General features: G+C 40.8%; 1 protein-coding gene and 1 non-coding gene across 6 annotated transcripts in view; both read left to right on the top strand.

Annotated features, from left to right (window-relative positions):
- The window catches only part of LOC127369479 (partitioning defective 3 homolog), a 333,391-nt gene that overhangs the window by 17,848 nt on the left and 300,323 nt on the right, over positions 1-15,220 (top strand). The window lies entirely within an intron of this gene.
- trnaw-cca (transfer RNA tryptophan (anticodon CCA)) lies at positions 7,189-7,260 on the top strand. The gene has a single exon. It is a non-coding gene; the product is annotated as a tRNA-Trp (tRNA).

The raw sequence follows: 15,220 nt of genomic DNA, 5'->3' as shown, positions 1-15,220 counted from the left end.
GAATATTGTTTTGTCCTGTGGAAACAAAACAGCTTCTTTAGATGGGAGGTGTTTGGTTTCTGCATTGGCCAGGACTTCGATTGAAAGTTCACTGCTTTGTTTTGTGTCTGGTACATTGTAGCTCAGAAGTAAACACACACCAGCCCACTCCCTCTGCTTTAAAGTATCTGAATGAACCCAGTACTGTTTACAGTGGGTCTGAACCTCTGCGTTTTCACAAACAGTTTCAACCCTGCTCTCTCTACCCCTTGCTTTCTTACCAATCGGAGATGCACATGGACCCTGGTCAGGGTGAAACTGTTTTCCCTCTCCCGTGGCTCTCCACTTGCACCAAGCCTTCAACTCTGGTGGTCCTAAAGAGAGATTGATGGGGCTCTCCTCCATCGCTCTCTGACTATAATGAGAACAGCCTCTGTGAAAGCACTGGGCGGAGGGGGAGACGGGGGGACGGAGCAGCAAGGGGGTTGTAGGCAGTCAAACAGAATGCCACTTACATCACCTTGCAAAGTTGGCAGACTGGCGGCTGGCTGGCAGCCTCACTGCTGCTCCTGTTGCAACTGTTCATTGCTGGAGATTGTTGTGCATTGGACTGTAACGTGTTTGTGTGGTCATGGCACATCATAGAAAGAAGAGACATGAGCAAAGGAAGCTGAATATAGAATAATAATAGTAAAATACGGTGCAGTAACAACACTGCTGTCACCATGGAGAGTGGTGCTTTAAAAGTAAAATACATGGTTCTTATGGAAGTGCCCATGTTCTTCACACTTGTAGCTCTGAGCTGGTGTGAATCGAGCCTGCAGGTTATTTTCAGCTGAGCGGCACCCTGTCTTCATGCACAGCCAAAGGGAATGAGATGTATTGAGGTTGCTTTACGTTACAGTCTTGTTTCAAGCATCATCAGGTCCTGAAATTACCTAGAACGGATGTGTGTGTGTGTGTGTGTGTGTGTGTGTGTACTTGTGTGTGAAAATTTCTACTCTCCTTGGCGTAATTGTGTCCCTAATTCACTCATCGATAAACACTGAGCTCATTAGATTTAACCTTGCAGCACAGCCTACGGTGCTTTCTCTCAACATCTTTTTTATTCTCTCTCAACCTCCTTCCTCTCTCTTCACCCCCCCTTGTTGTCTTCCCCTTTTATCCCCACCCTTTGATTCTACCATCCTCATTTTGCACCCTCCCCTCCTGTCTCCTGTATTTAGTTTTCTTCTCTTTTTCCTGCTTCTATTGTTTTACTCTTCTTCTCTATATCTCTAGCCACCATCCTTTCTTTGGCATATGCTTTGAAGTCTCTTTTTCTTGCGGCTCACAGTTGAGAAGTCCATCTATTGAGAGGTGATTGTGCACACAATCATGCATGATGCTATTATTCCTATATTATACTCACACCCACCAATTCACACTCATTATGTGATTATACATTTCAGATTTAATGTTTTGGAGACATCAGAGACATTTTGAAAGATATTTGGAGATCAAAGCAAATAGCGTGATGGTGAATCATGTTGGGATGTGAGAGTAAAGTGGTGCAATACATTCCGAGGTTTTACAGGTTGTGTGGTTAGTCTGGTAGCAGGCAGGAGAAAGTAGTTGTAGTAGTAGTAGTAAGAGTGGGAGGTGCAGTCGCAATGTTGTCCACTGTTTCACTTCTTAAACTTTATACTTTCCAGCTGGTGCCTATGGAGAGACGATTAAACCCATGTCAGCACACTATTTCTGTGCTTACCCATACTGAATATTTCACATGCAAAAACTTTTTTAGTGCACATCTTGAATGGCACTCCTTCTCTCTTCACAGGCACTTAATTAGCTGTGGGTGGATACCCTGAAAGTTAAATATAATGTTATTATGTTTAGAAGATTCTGTTTCCATTAGAAGGGTAACATGGGAAATCCAGAAAATTACAAGGTAGAAACACAAGAAAGACACATTCTGTTTTTGAGGTTAGGACTTTCCCACTTTTTGACACTTTACACAGTTTTGCAGGGAAAGTAACTGGAATTATTTTAAGGTTTTCCAAAACCAAGTAGTTTCCTGGATGATAAACAGACTCAGAGACAGTGATTTATGGGTTTATATTAGGCAGGTCTAAAGAAGAGACTTGTGTCTTGGTGTTGACAACAGAAATGTGATGCTGTTCTTGCATACTGGAGCAGAGTGATACCTTTCAGTTTTTTGTCTGTACAGGGGGAATGGGGGAATGGGGCATCAGTGTCCCACAATCTCAGTCACAATTACACTGATTAGTCCAGAATTGTAACATTAATGCAGTACGTCCTTTTCAGTGACATTATGCAACCAAACACACGTCTGCACACTTGCACCAGCAGGCTGCTGACTGTATGTTTGAACCAGGCGTCTCCATCAGCTTTTGGCTTTGCATGCTGCTTACGCTGCCAAGCTTCAAGACAGTCAACAGAAAAGCAGTCGAGTGGCTAAGTGGCCATGTGTGTTTCTTCCTAACTATGCTCTTCCAGTTGACACAGAGGACACACCAAGAAACAGAAGCTGGAAAAAAAGATCAGCTCCTTTTTTTTTTTACATTAATGACATAGTTTCTCATGATCGTGAAAAAGAAGATGTCACAACTGAGATAATTATTCCATAATTCTTAATGATTTCAATAAATCTGAGCAGACTTGATGATGTGTGCTTGTCAAGTTGCACTTCCTCACATCTCAAACCAAGGCTGAAGCACAACTGGATTTAATTCAGTAGCTTTATTGATTTATTGAGCTCATTATGTCAAAATTATCACACAGTTAACCTAGAATTATGAGATATTTGCTTCGATAGCACGGATCCAATCACTCCATCCACATTTCTATTTAACAGTGGAAGACTGTATGCTGGCCATTATCAAGGTGCAAACATGTAGGTTATGCGGAGAAGTGCTTAAAAGGAGTACATGTGCTCAGCAAACCTTTGCCTGGATTAATGAAAGATTAAAATGCACAGCTTAATGTTTGCAAAGTAAATGGAAGCCTATTCATTATCATACAACAGTCGTCAGCAGTATAGGACAACAGTGAATTGTTTAACCATGGCTGTGCGGTGCTCTTTGCATATTAAATGCTCAAGCAAAAATAAACACACAATCCTGCACTTTTAAAGATGGAAAAAGTGGCAAATTGCAGCTCCAATGAAACAATTATGTGTAGTTTCAAAATAAAAACAGAGCATTAGGCAGCACTTTAACCATGGACAAAAACCCAGGGAGACCCGATTAGAACCATGCCAGTAAGTGGTGAAAATTCCTGGTGAAATCCCCGGCCTGGATCTTAAACTAATTCATCTAGATAATGTCATGCTTTTATCTGTGTTTGCATGACACATCATTTGGCTGTCTTTTACATTGTAGAACAAACAAGAACAAATTCCATTGGCACTTGGCAGCTTGTTAATGGAGGCTAGGGATGAGGCCCATCCGATCCAGTATTGGTATCGGGACCGATACCAGCGTAATTCACGTATCGGAATTTCCTGATCCAACCTGCACAGATTTCCGATATCCATGAGCCATGTCTGCGCTTTAATGTTGTCTGCTGAAATGACTCCACAGGTGATTCCTGCTGGCCAGTCTGCTAGCTGGCTGCAAACTGTGGAATGGATTTCCTGAACGGAGGCACGACTCAATGAGACACAGAGTTATGAGACACGCCCCCGCTCAGGAAATCCATTCCCCAGTTTGCAGCCAGCTAGCAGGATAGCATTGAACAGCATTGTGGCTAGCCAACATGTCTGCTGTGTGGAAATACTTTACACTGGAAACACCGCAGAGCAAGACAGCAAAATGCAATGTTTGCAAAGCCGTGATTCAGAGAGGCAGAAGCTCCCTCGCGTCGTACAACACTATGAACGCAATCAAACATTTAAAAAAGCACCACACGAAAGAGCACAAGGATTTTTTAGCCAGGAGGCAGAAAGACAAAATGAGCTGTCAGGAATCACTCTGGAGTCATTCCAAAAACAAGGTAAACTCCAGGCAGACAACGTGAAAGCTAAAGTTCAGATGCACACTGTTTTATTGATAGTGTTTGTGTGTGTGTGTGTGTGTGTGTGTAAGATGTTTACACTTATTGCACTTTTCTTATATTTCAATTATTTGACATTTTGGGAATTTAACAAATATTGACATGACATCAATTTGAAACCCTTACAGTTGCATATTTTTTTTCAGGATGGGATTTTTCCTGTTAACAGGATTTCCTGTTTTTCTGACTTCCTTTTCTGACCTTATACTTACCTCAAGTTGCATTTTGGGACATACATGCATACATACGTACATATCATACTTGCCTGTTGAGAGGAGTTTATTTCAGCCTCATATAAAATCAACAATAATGATAATAATAATATTAAAGCAAACAGAGCTCTGGTATCGGAATAGTATAGTATCGGCAGATATCCAAATTCAGGTACCGGGATCGGATCGGAAGTGAAAAAATGTGGATCGGTGCATCCCTAATGGAGGTGCTGATAGATTAGTATTCCACGAGCACAGCCATTATATAAGCAAATTACAAAATGGTAGAGACATCAGAGAAGAGGGGAAATGAGCAGGTTGTTCCTTTTTGCTCTGGTGAGGCTTTCCAGGTAGAAGAAAGGAGCTTAGTCATGTTAAAAACCTGGCGGGGAGCTTTGATCTTTGAAGGCCTCGCTCCATTGCACTGACCTGGACATGATTTGAACACACAGCCTTTTGATCTGGAGTCCGATATGCTACTGTGGCATCGCAAAATCTTTTTGATGCATTATAGCACTCTTTTTTCTGAAATTGTTACCTCTGTCGCTTTTACCTAAGATTGTACATAACGGCAGGTAGTTTATGTAATTATCTCTTCCAGTGAAGTTTCAGGTCATCATCTATATTCATATGTGTTTGTTTGACAGTGAGACAGGAATTTGGCTGAAATCTAGTAGACAGATTGCTCCTGGCTAAACCTTGATTGCATTTTAATGCTCCTCCTGATCTGGGATTTCCACCTTCCTAGATGTTTTAGCTAGATGTGTTCATGTGCTGGAGGCCAGCTCTGAAATCCCTTACTTTTACACAATGTTTGTTTGAAAATTAAACCCAGAAGTCAAGCAATAAACAAATATAACGTGTTTATAGGGAGTTTAAGCATTGGTAGAAGTTTGTGCTCTGCAAAGTTTAGGCAATTTCACCGCATTACCTTCAGTGCATCTTGGGTTTAGTGCACCAAAGATAATGCACAGGATAGTGAGACAGTGTATTGTTAAACTCTTCCCCTGTATCTGTCAGAGAGGCATGAGGTTTTCCCCCTGTCTTTTAAACATAAAGCTACCTGCAGATGTAAAATAAGATGTGACCCCATAGTGTTGTACTGCACTTACTGTTTTCCTCTCATGCTGTTTCTTTTATTCATCTAAACTATCAAACACACCCATTGTCCTTAATCTCTTTCCTTTCTCTCTGTCTCACTTTCACTCTTCAGTGTCTTCCACATTTCGTCACCTCAATTTTAATCCTAGCTCAAGTTCTTTTCCTATGTGTCGCCTGTTTCCTGTGCAGGGTCAATGAGCATTTCCCCAGATATGAACCAAATCTCCATCACTCAGTGGGGAGGTGGAGAGTTGATATGAAACTAAAACATAGTACTTGTTTACTATTAGCATTGGCAAGTGTATGTGACTCTGATGCATGTGCTTGCTTTCCTTCAGACTAGACAGGTTGTCTGATGGAAATGTCTGAGTAAGAGGTCATTATTGTCATGGTAATTACAATCCTCGTTGTGTGGAGCCCCAGACTTAGCTGATGTAGAAAGCGGAACTGAAGTGGGACACTACAGTACTGTATATATAATGTATGCAATGTCTGTGTGTTACAGTGTTCTGGTCAATCAATCATCAAAAATATAGATTTTTACATATGCTTCAATCTCCTCTCAGTTGTTAAATGCAGCTCTTTACCTAGTTCACTGTTGCTGCTCCTTATTTTGCCGTTTCTCCCTTGCTATATTGTCCTTTGCAAAAAAGACACCCTTTCAGTGCCCTACATGTTTCTTCTTCCAGCAAATGTAAAACACACACACACAAGATCCAGATCCTCCAGGGACATATTACTGTAAATAGAGCGGTTGCTTCCCGGCTTATATTGAAATATGATATTCTCACACACACACACACACACACACACACACACACTCACACTCACACACACACACACACACACACACACACACACACACACACACACACACACACACACACACACACACACACACACACACACACACACACACTCGCTTCTACTTCCACTTTGCATTGTCAATTCTTGTCCAAGCAATTACTTATTATCACCACTTAATGGATGTTGTTAGAGAGCAGGGCTCAGTTTGACAATTGGCAAGACATAAATACAGTGTACAAGGAAACACAGAACCCAACTCCTTCCAAACACTGAGACACATCTGGACTGTCTTTTCGCTTTCTTTCCCATTGTTTACGTCTCATGTATTTTTGAGTCCATCACTTTACTGTTGCTCTCTGTGGCTCAGGGATTCAGACATCAGTGTTTGTGGATTTTGGATGTTCAACCCAGTGATCCTTTGGAAAGTGACTTTCATCAGCTCTCTCTCTGCCTGCCTCTTTCCTTTGTCTCTGTGTCTGCGTGCCTTTTTTCCTGACAAAGATTCAGAAGTTCAAGAGTTCTTGTCACATTGGAAACTCAAGCTGGACTGTGTTTCCAATTCATGACTCAAAAGATTATATATCATATAATCCATGTAATTTAGAGCCTTCAATATGATGTTCATATGACCAGTGCAACACAATCTCAGTTGATGCGACTTAGATGATCGTTTCAATCTTTCATTTTTTAAAATAGTATCCTGTTTGCCCTTCTGAATGTGCTACTCATGATAGGTATCTGATAAACAGTTTCTCTAAAAACATTTTCTAATATATTATATATTAAATAATATTTTCTTACTTTGTGTATCTATACGGCCAAGAGACAGGAGATTTGCAGTTTGCCTTCAGTGACCTAGGGTAACCTATGGAGAAAGGAAAGGCTTCCAGCTGTGACATCCACAACATATTTTTATAGCACTGCCTGTTGCCAGGCCATCATTAAGTACTTAATGTCTGTCACAAACAAAATGCTAATATAAATAGCTGTCAGTTTTCTAGATAGGTGTGCCAGTTCTTCGGGGGAAACAGACCTTGTGGCGCAACGGTAGCGCGTCTGACTCCAGATCAGAAGGTTGCGTGTTCAAATCACGTCAGGGTCATTGGTTTTGAAGGCCTCAAGTGTTCACAGTTAGGGAATGCATTTACAAAAGACTAGGATTTAAAAAAAAAGTAAATACAGGTGTTACACCAGTGGCTGGGATAAGTCCGGCTGCATTGTTGTGAGTGGTTGGATTAATGTCATTCATGTTTTAGACCGATTGCTCTGCTGTATATCTGTGTGTGTCTGTTTCCATGGTTGAACTGCAAACTATCTTTCCTAGAGTGTGTGACACAGCTGCAGACTAATGTTTACTGCTTTCAGGTGCATGTTGAAACGGCCGGAATAACCAGAAATATAAGGTGAGATTGGATAGGGTGGTAAATATGCATTAGGCTGTGTGTAGATTTTATGTAATCTCCAGATTGCCAAGCTGCATGTCTGCAGTATGTGCTGTGCATATCTCATTTCTATATTTATATTGTGAGCAGTGGGACAGTGGGTGGACTGCGAGTTGCTCGTGATGGGCCACTCTGGATGAAATATCCAGTGACTTTTTACAGGAACTAAGTTTGCTACTGCTGGTAGAAATCAGGGTTCAGACCCTGACTTTGGTCTGGAAATACATTTCTTAGCCTGTGTTGCATCATGTCTGGTATCATGCCATGTTGGACACTGGAAGTGGACACATGAGCCTCTTTGGTTGTTAGAAGGTTTATTTAGCCTCCAATGTAGGCTTTACCAGCTGTGTGGTAGTGCTATTAGAGTATAAATATGGTATTAGAGAGCTCTTCATGGGGTACATGAACTCATTTTGTGCACAGCAGTTGCAGTACAGATGTGGCGAGTATGGTGCCCTGTCTCAACATTTGAGACCAAAGAGTTGCCACTCCCTCTTGCAGGCCTTTACACTCCTGGGATTTCACTGTCTGCTCTACATATGTTGTTTTTGAACCTACTGGGATTTGCACACGCACATACAAAGAGTTCTCTCTCAATGGACGGATCCTCCCTCCTTTCTTCACTGTGTGAGGTGTGTGCTCTTGTGCAAAGTGTGTAAGAGGGTTTCATGGTCACGGTCTGTTGCTTCTTCACAAACCATGACCAGCACACTCCTCAGTGCAAATGGGTTATGAATTTCACGGTTTCTGGACTGGTCACATTACACAGTCAGCAACCTGAATCGTAAATAGCCACTTTGTAGATTTTCGGTAACATTTAGATATTGAAACTGACAATGTACACTTTTGGGTGAATACCTGAGTACACTGAGTACCCATGGTATAGATCCTTTTGACATTAAGCTGTGTGGCTACACAATGAAATCACTTTTCACTTTTCCCTGACAAAATGCAGATTACATCCGTCAGATGAATGCCCTTCCTCATATTTTACATTCTAACACTTGACACTGGACAACCCCATCCTGCATGCTCACCATCCACAGATACAAAGACAGAGTGAGTTGCATCACTTCCTGACTGACTGAAGTTTACTTTTGTTTCCATAGCTGCTGTATGTGGATTGGAGTTGCAGTTTGTCAACATGACTTGATTTTATGTTTCTATTTAAACAGTAACAATAAGTAGTACCCTACATAATGATGTTTGTTCCACATTTTGATCCCAGGCACCTCCTCCTCCTCTTCCTCCTCATCCTTCTTCTCCACACACAAACACAAATCCTAGAGAAGACTCTTTGACCTCTCTGTGTTCCACATCTGCAGTCTGTGAAAGAACTGTGTGTGTCGTGACATCTCCACTGCGGGTTGTCTGTTCTTGGTGATTCACCCTGTGCTCTGTGTTTCTCTTGGCTCATTTAGAGGTCCCATCTGGCAAGCATAACCTCTATGCTTATGAAATAATAAACAAAAGTGTGCTGAAATTGTGCTGACTCTATAAGTAGACAAAGAGTCTTGCAGTGCTCAACCAGTTTTACTGAACCAACAGGCCTTCACTTGCAGGTACTGACTTTCAGTACTGTTTGCAGCATTCTGTGGTGTGTTAGACATTGTTGAATTAGAAACTGGCAAGCTAAATTGTCTTTGCTTTGCTAGTTTAAAATTACAGGGATTTATTCTGTTGCTCAGTAATTGTTGTGAAGGTTGGTGTAGCTCTTTTGCATATAGAATACTTTGACTAATAATAACTTCAAAGTGACACATCCAAATGAGAACATTAATTCATTGTTATCTTCCTTCTGCCTTGATTTAGTTGACTGAATACACCCATACTGTTGCATATTGGCACTGACATGTTTTCAGTTTCCATTGATTTCCTTAGTACTACTTTGTGTTAAGAAAATAACACACCGGCAATTAAACAGGTCACATATACTTTACATTAGTGACTCTGAACCTGAGGTCCGAGGACCCCCAGGGGTTGTTGAGGAGGATTCAGGGGGTCCCCAGAAAAAAGGGGAAGATTTTAATTTGACTATTATTTCATTGACTAGAATTTAGCCCAATGAGAGAATGTATAAGAATGACTATTCTATGACACACTCTTCACTGTTAAAATGCAAAGACAGCTATGAAATAACTCAATCTTATCAAATATGGGTCCACGGCCTGATGTTTATCAATTTGGGGTCCTTGACACCAAAAATGTTGAGAATCACAACATCTGCAATCTGCACCAAATCTGACTGTTCTTCTTCCTGGCAGATGGCCTGGGTGGGATTTCTCCCTCAGGGTTAGACTAAAATGTCCTTTCAGTAACACGACACACCAACCCTGGTGGATTTCTGATATGCATTTGAAACTGACAGATAGACACTTCTTTATCAACCCCCTTAAGGAAATTGTCCTTTTGCTTTCTCCCATCCACTGGGAGGTCAGAGGTCGGGGTCAGGTAGAGAACAGAGGCTTGTTAGCATAAGAATTCTCTATTCTGCTAAAGACACTTCAATATGTAGAGCTTACCTGCTCATCTAGGCGTTAATAATACATATTACAAAGTAATTCATACTTTTACCATGTTCTTCAAGCCAAGGATATATTATATTTGTATCTTTATTTCTATTCCTATTGTTGTTTTATGGTAGCAAATCCATTCATGCTTATAATTGTATATGCAATTACACATTATTTTCTCTTTAGTACACCACAGTTGCCAAATCATGCATGTTACTTTGCATGTCCCATATTCCCAGAAGTTTTTGATGTCCAAGACAGTACAGTGTGTAAGGTCTGTGTGCATGTGTGTGTAAAGCCCTCCCGCTGTTGCTAATGACCACTTGTCTCAGATGGGATGAAACTGGCTAGCTGCCCAAACAAGCTACCTATCCTGGCACTCCAGACAGATTGCTAATAAACATGCTAATAAAAAACGTGACTTTGGGATGGAAGCCAACACGCTAGCTGCTAGCTAAGCTTAAGAACAGACTGTGAGCTCATAGTCCAGTCCTCATTTATTTATTTTTCACTGACTGAATTAAAGGTTAATTCTTATGTCGATTATACATACGGTAACCATATTTTAGGACCAAATGTTTAAATAATTTGCTTTAAAACTGCTAATTGATGTTGATATTCAGATTTTCCATCATACAACAATTTGTAAAAATTACAAGTATTTTTTAAGGCTGTCATGCCTCTAAATTACTGGCACATCCTGTCTGAAGGTTTACTCTTTGATTGGCCTAATGATGTGTCATTATGAAACTACTCAATGAGATCCTCATGTGATGTCTGCTTTAATTTGTTAGTGAAACCTTCATCGCAGCAGCAGTTCCAGCTCATGCTGAGCCATGAGGCAGCATGTCTGGCCTATGCAGACACACACACAGACACACACACACAGACACAGACACACACACACACACACACACACACACACACACACACACACACACACACACACACACACACGCAGGCTGTCCGACCTGCTTTTTTTACACAGACCAGATGCTCAGCTTTCCACTACACGAGTGGTGATATTTGCAGTTGTAGTCTTGGAGAAACAAGGTTTAGAGACTACAAATCCCCTACGCAAGCAGATCACACAGCAGTGGATCACTTCAGAGGTTTATCCAAGCATACAACTCATCCCAAATCAAAGAGCTCAGAAAATCAAGTGTCATTTGTCTGAAGAATAGCTGTGCCTTTGACTTGTAGTGACAGTAGGATATTTTCTCTGGCTCTCTGCTGCTCTCCCCTCCAAAGCTACAGAACAAGACTCCAGAGAACTGACAGTACTATCTGCTCTGGCTCAGTGTGTGTAGGTGTGGCAGATATTTGCAGGGTCTCCATGTTAAGAGGCTGCAGGATTTGGCTCAGTGCTTGACAGGCTGGCCTGTATTACCAGCTTGATCCCTTGCTAACCCCTCTGGCACTAATATTGCCACTCGTTCAGTGCACAGTGTGGGGAAATGTTAACTGTTGGCCAAAAGAAATATACATATATCTCTTTTAACCTTTCATATGTGCCTGCACTACAGACTTACAAATCCATTCATTGTAGTTGACTCTTATAAAATGATGTTTCTCAGTACAACGGAAAATTTGTGCAAGTTGTGTGGTAAAAAGTAGTTATTCATTAATCAACTTTGTTCTTTTGGGCTTTCTGAGCGCTTTGTTCAGTCTAAATGCATGATGTTGTTTAGAGAAATTGAGCCACTAACCCACATAGTCTACAGGCAACTGAGCTGTTGAATGAGCACAAATATTGTTGTGTATTGGAACAATGACAAGTAGTGAACACGCAGGGAAGTTTGAGACTGAGAATTTGTAGTTGGCCCATTTTTGAAAGCAGCCAGCCAATGTTGGCAAGGTAGGCTAATAACAACCTGACTGAAATGCCCCCTTTGTATTTACGTGTCTAAAACTGTGATGACTGCAGTCCAACTGATATGAAGTTTCAGTTTAGCTGATTAGTCCGAAGGGAAAATTAGATAGTTGGCTATATAATATGTAATGCTTAGTGTAATAATCTGCCTTAGTTCTGATAAAAGTATCACTGTGTTCAAGTCATACATTGCATGAGTCATCATTTAATGGAGTAATTGTGGAAACACAAATTATTCTCCATGAACTATTGTATGCAAATAAGTCATGACCAAAATCTGGGGGCTGGATCATGTACTCTGCAGACCAAAATATGTATTGAACTGTAGTGAAAAGTAGTGTGTTGATATTAAACATGTAGATTTGGGTTAATGTAGCTCCATGTTTGTGGGTAAGCGCCCCGTTTTTCTCTCTCTGTCAGGGTGGAGTGGAGCATTTTTCTCTCAGAAACAAAGTCATAAAGTTTTATGCAGCCCAATTACAGCGTCTGTAGCTCCTCACAAGGTACAATGTGTGAAAATCTTTTAAACTTGATTACCAGCAAGACAATGAAAGTTCTGCATGGGCATTAGTAGCTTTTGAGTCTCCAGTACTGTTTCTTTGTGTCATGTTGTAAACTGTGGATGTGCTCCTATGGATGATAACCTGCAGTAGGCCTCCAGTGTATGTATGTAGCGAGGTGTCATATTTCTCTCAGTGTTGTACTCTGCAGGCTGTGGTCACTTTGGACAGGCAGGGCATCAATAATGCAGAGACCCTGGAGGTGACTTTATCTCAGAGGAATACCAGTATAAAGCTTCCCCCAGTTCTTAAGTCCATTACTATCTGCCTGCACACACTGTACACAGTTAGGGACTGCAGTTATCCACTAGGAAGCCATTGTTATGCCCCAAAGAGCTGTTCATTCTATCTTAGTGAGCTAAAACAAACCTGGTGAACAAAACTAAACTGGAAAATCAACAGACAGGAGTATGTCGTCTGTTGGGTTGTTTAGGACGAGCGAAGCCTTTTATAAACAACCACTAATTAGCTCTTTATGAATTAGCAGTGACAGCTCCACAGGGGAAGCAGAGCTGCCTAAACACCAAATTCAGTATTTGTTTGCATAAGAGGACATTTCTACAGCCTATCAAGAATGACATAAAAGTGTAGTCATTCCCTCAGGAATTTGGTAAATCTATCAGTAAATTAAACTGTTACTGTTTTTATCGACAGCACATTCCACATGTTTTGGAGGTCTGTATGAGCATGTGTGTGTGTGGGATACACTTCTCTGCCCCAATTACATACAATATGTCATTGGTATTAATTGTTTTATTTGTATGTGGAAAATTTTATAGTACACTGGCACTCTTGATTTAAGGATTTACCCGCTTAAACTTTTTTGTGTTTCACACACATGCACAAAAGATGTAAGCTGCTCATATGACCGTACAGTAGTTGTAGCAGAAACCTGCTACTGTCCTATATCTTCTTCGGTTTTGCATTTGTTTATTTTCTTGTGATAGCAACAGTGAACATTTTGGCAAAGATAAAGAGCTAGGGAGGTGCTTGTCTATCCGTGTGTGTGTGTGTGTGTGTGTGTTTGTGTGTGTGTGTGTCTGTGTGTGTGTGTGTGCGAGCAAGGGAGGCAGAAAGTGTTTGTGACAATAATGTTTATGACTCACAGGGGAGAACATAAACTCCATAAATCACAGCAGTTATTGTGCTGCAGAGCGCAAACTTTAGTGGGAGGTTGTGAGGTTGAACTACTGGGTTGAACTAGTGTTTCACAGGGATCTCTGTACTCTCAGAGGTCAGAGGTCACAGCCTAATGGTGGTTTTTGTGCTCTTTGCTCAGGCAGTGAAAGTCTGGAGATTGTGCAGTCTCTAAATGACCTGTTGAGACTTTAGTGAGATTTTGTTATAGTTATCTGTTCAATTTCACAATGTTGACTCTGGATCATTTCATCACTTGAAGGATAGACCCAGTCCTTTCTCATCCAGTCAACCCAATAAAACTTAATGTGTGAACAACTTCATAAATATAGTTAACAATAACATATTCTACAAAGTATAAAACTGAGCGAATCACTGACCTTCATGTATTGCGATTCCATTGAAGTGTATTAGTAGCCTTCATAAAAAATATAACTTCTGTTTGACTGTGGGTTTGCTGCAAACTAACAATTAATCAGTCACAGTCCAAAAACAATGCAATATGTTCTGAATTGATCATCTGTGAAGTCTTTATTTTAGTTTGTCTGCATATTTATGACAATAATAACAATAATTACCTTTTTACCTGTGTGTGCTATAACATGTTCTCATCCTTGCTTCATTTGAAAGCAACTCACAGAGGGTCCATGTATAAGACCAGTAGTTTGTCCATCAACCCACAGGCATGTTGGCTGGAGCAGAGTTTGAACCCAAGACCTTTTCAGTTGGGAGGCAGCTGTTCTAACAGCTGAGCCACGGCACCTGCCAGGAAACCTGCTTTGCACCAGCCTCCAGTTTCCTGAAGTTTATCTCCAAACATCCATGTCAGCTGAAAAGTCTTGTGAAAGCAGAAAGTTGTGTGTTGTCATCTCTATTAACCACCATAAAAGCTGGCCATAGTAAGAAACAGGTACCTTCTCACTGTAAGGCAACCACACAAATCACTCACCAGGAAAGCACTTTCCTGAGGACAAATCTAATTAGCCAAACACCTTATACCTGTGTCAACTGGATAGTCTTGTGGCATAACTTGTAGCAGGTTTTTACACTACGCGAGGCAACAGGAGCAGGAGTGGTAGTATACACATAATAATATGTAATATTTGTACACAGTGTTTAGTCTGCAGGTTTAAAACAGGGGAAAGTAAAGAAGAGCCAAACCTTGGGCATGGCCTGATGCTGGATATCCATGGCCAGAACTGTGAAAACTTGGCCCAGCAGTTTTAGGACTCACTGATTTGCACTGAAGCATTATCTTTCTGCTGAAGCAAGCACACTCAAGTTTTCTTCAAAAAAGTTTAAGTTTTGTTAATCTGTTTTAGATCTTCCACTATTAAGTTGTTGCCTGTGGGCCTTTAAATTTTAAAACCTTGGGATTAAGGACAGAAAGTGTTTCACTTGGTGAAAATCACATGAAACAAGTTATTCTAATCATAACTTGTTTTCTTTTGTGAAATGTTGCATACATTGGGTTGAGGAGAATTAATTGAAACATGTAGGTGGGAAGGTATTTTAATATGTAGAAAATCTTTTCCTT

The sequence above is a fragment of the Dicentrarchus labrax genome, unplaced genomic scaffold (genome assembly GCF_905237075.1).
Source record: "Dicentrarchus labrax unplaced genomic scaffold, dlabrax2021, whole genome shotgun sequence".
NCBI lineage: Eukaryota > Metazoa > Chordata > Actinopteri > Moronidae > Dicentrarchus > Dicentrarchus labrax.
This window is presented reverse-complemented; position numbering and strand designations above follow the sequence as displayed.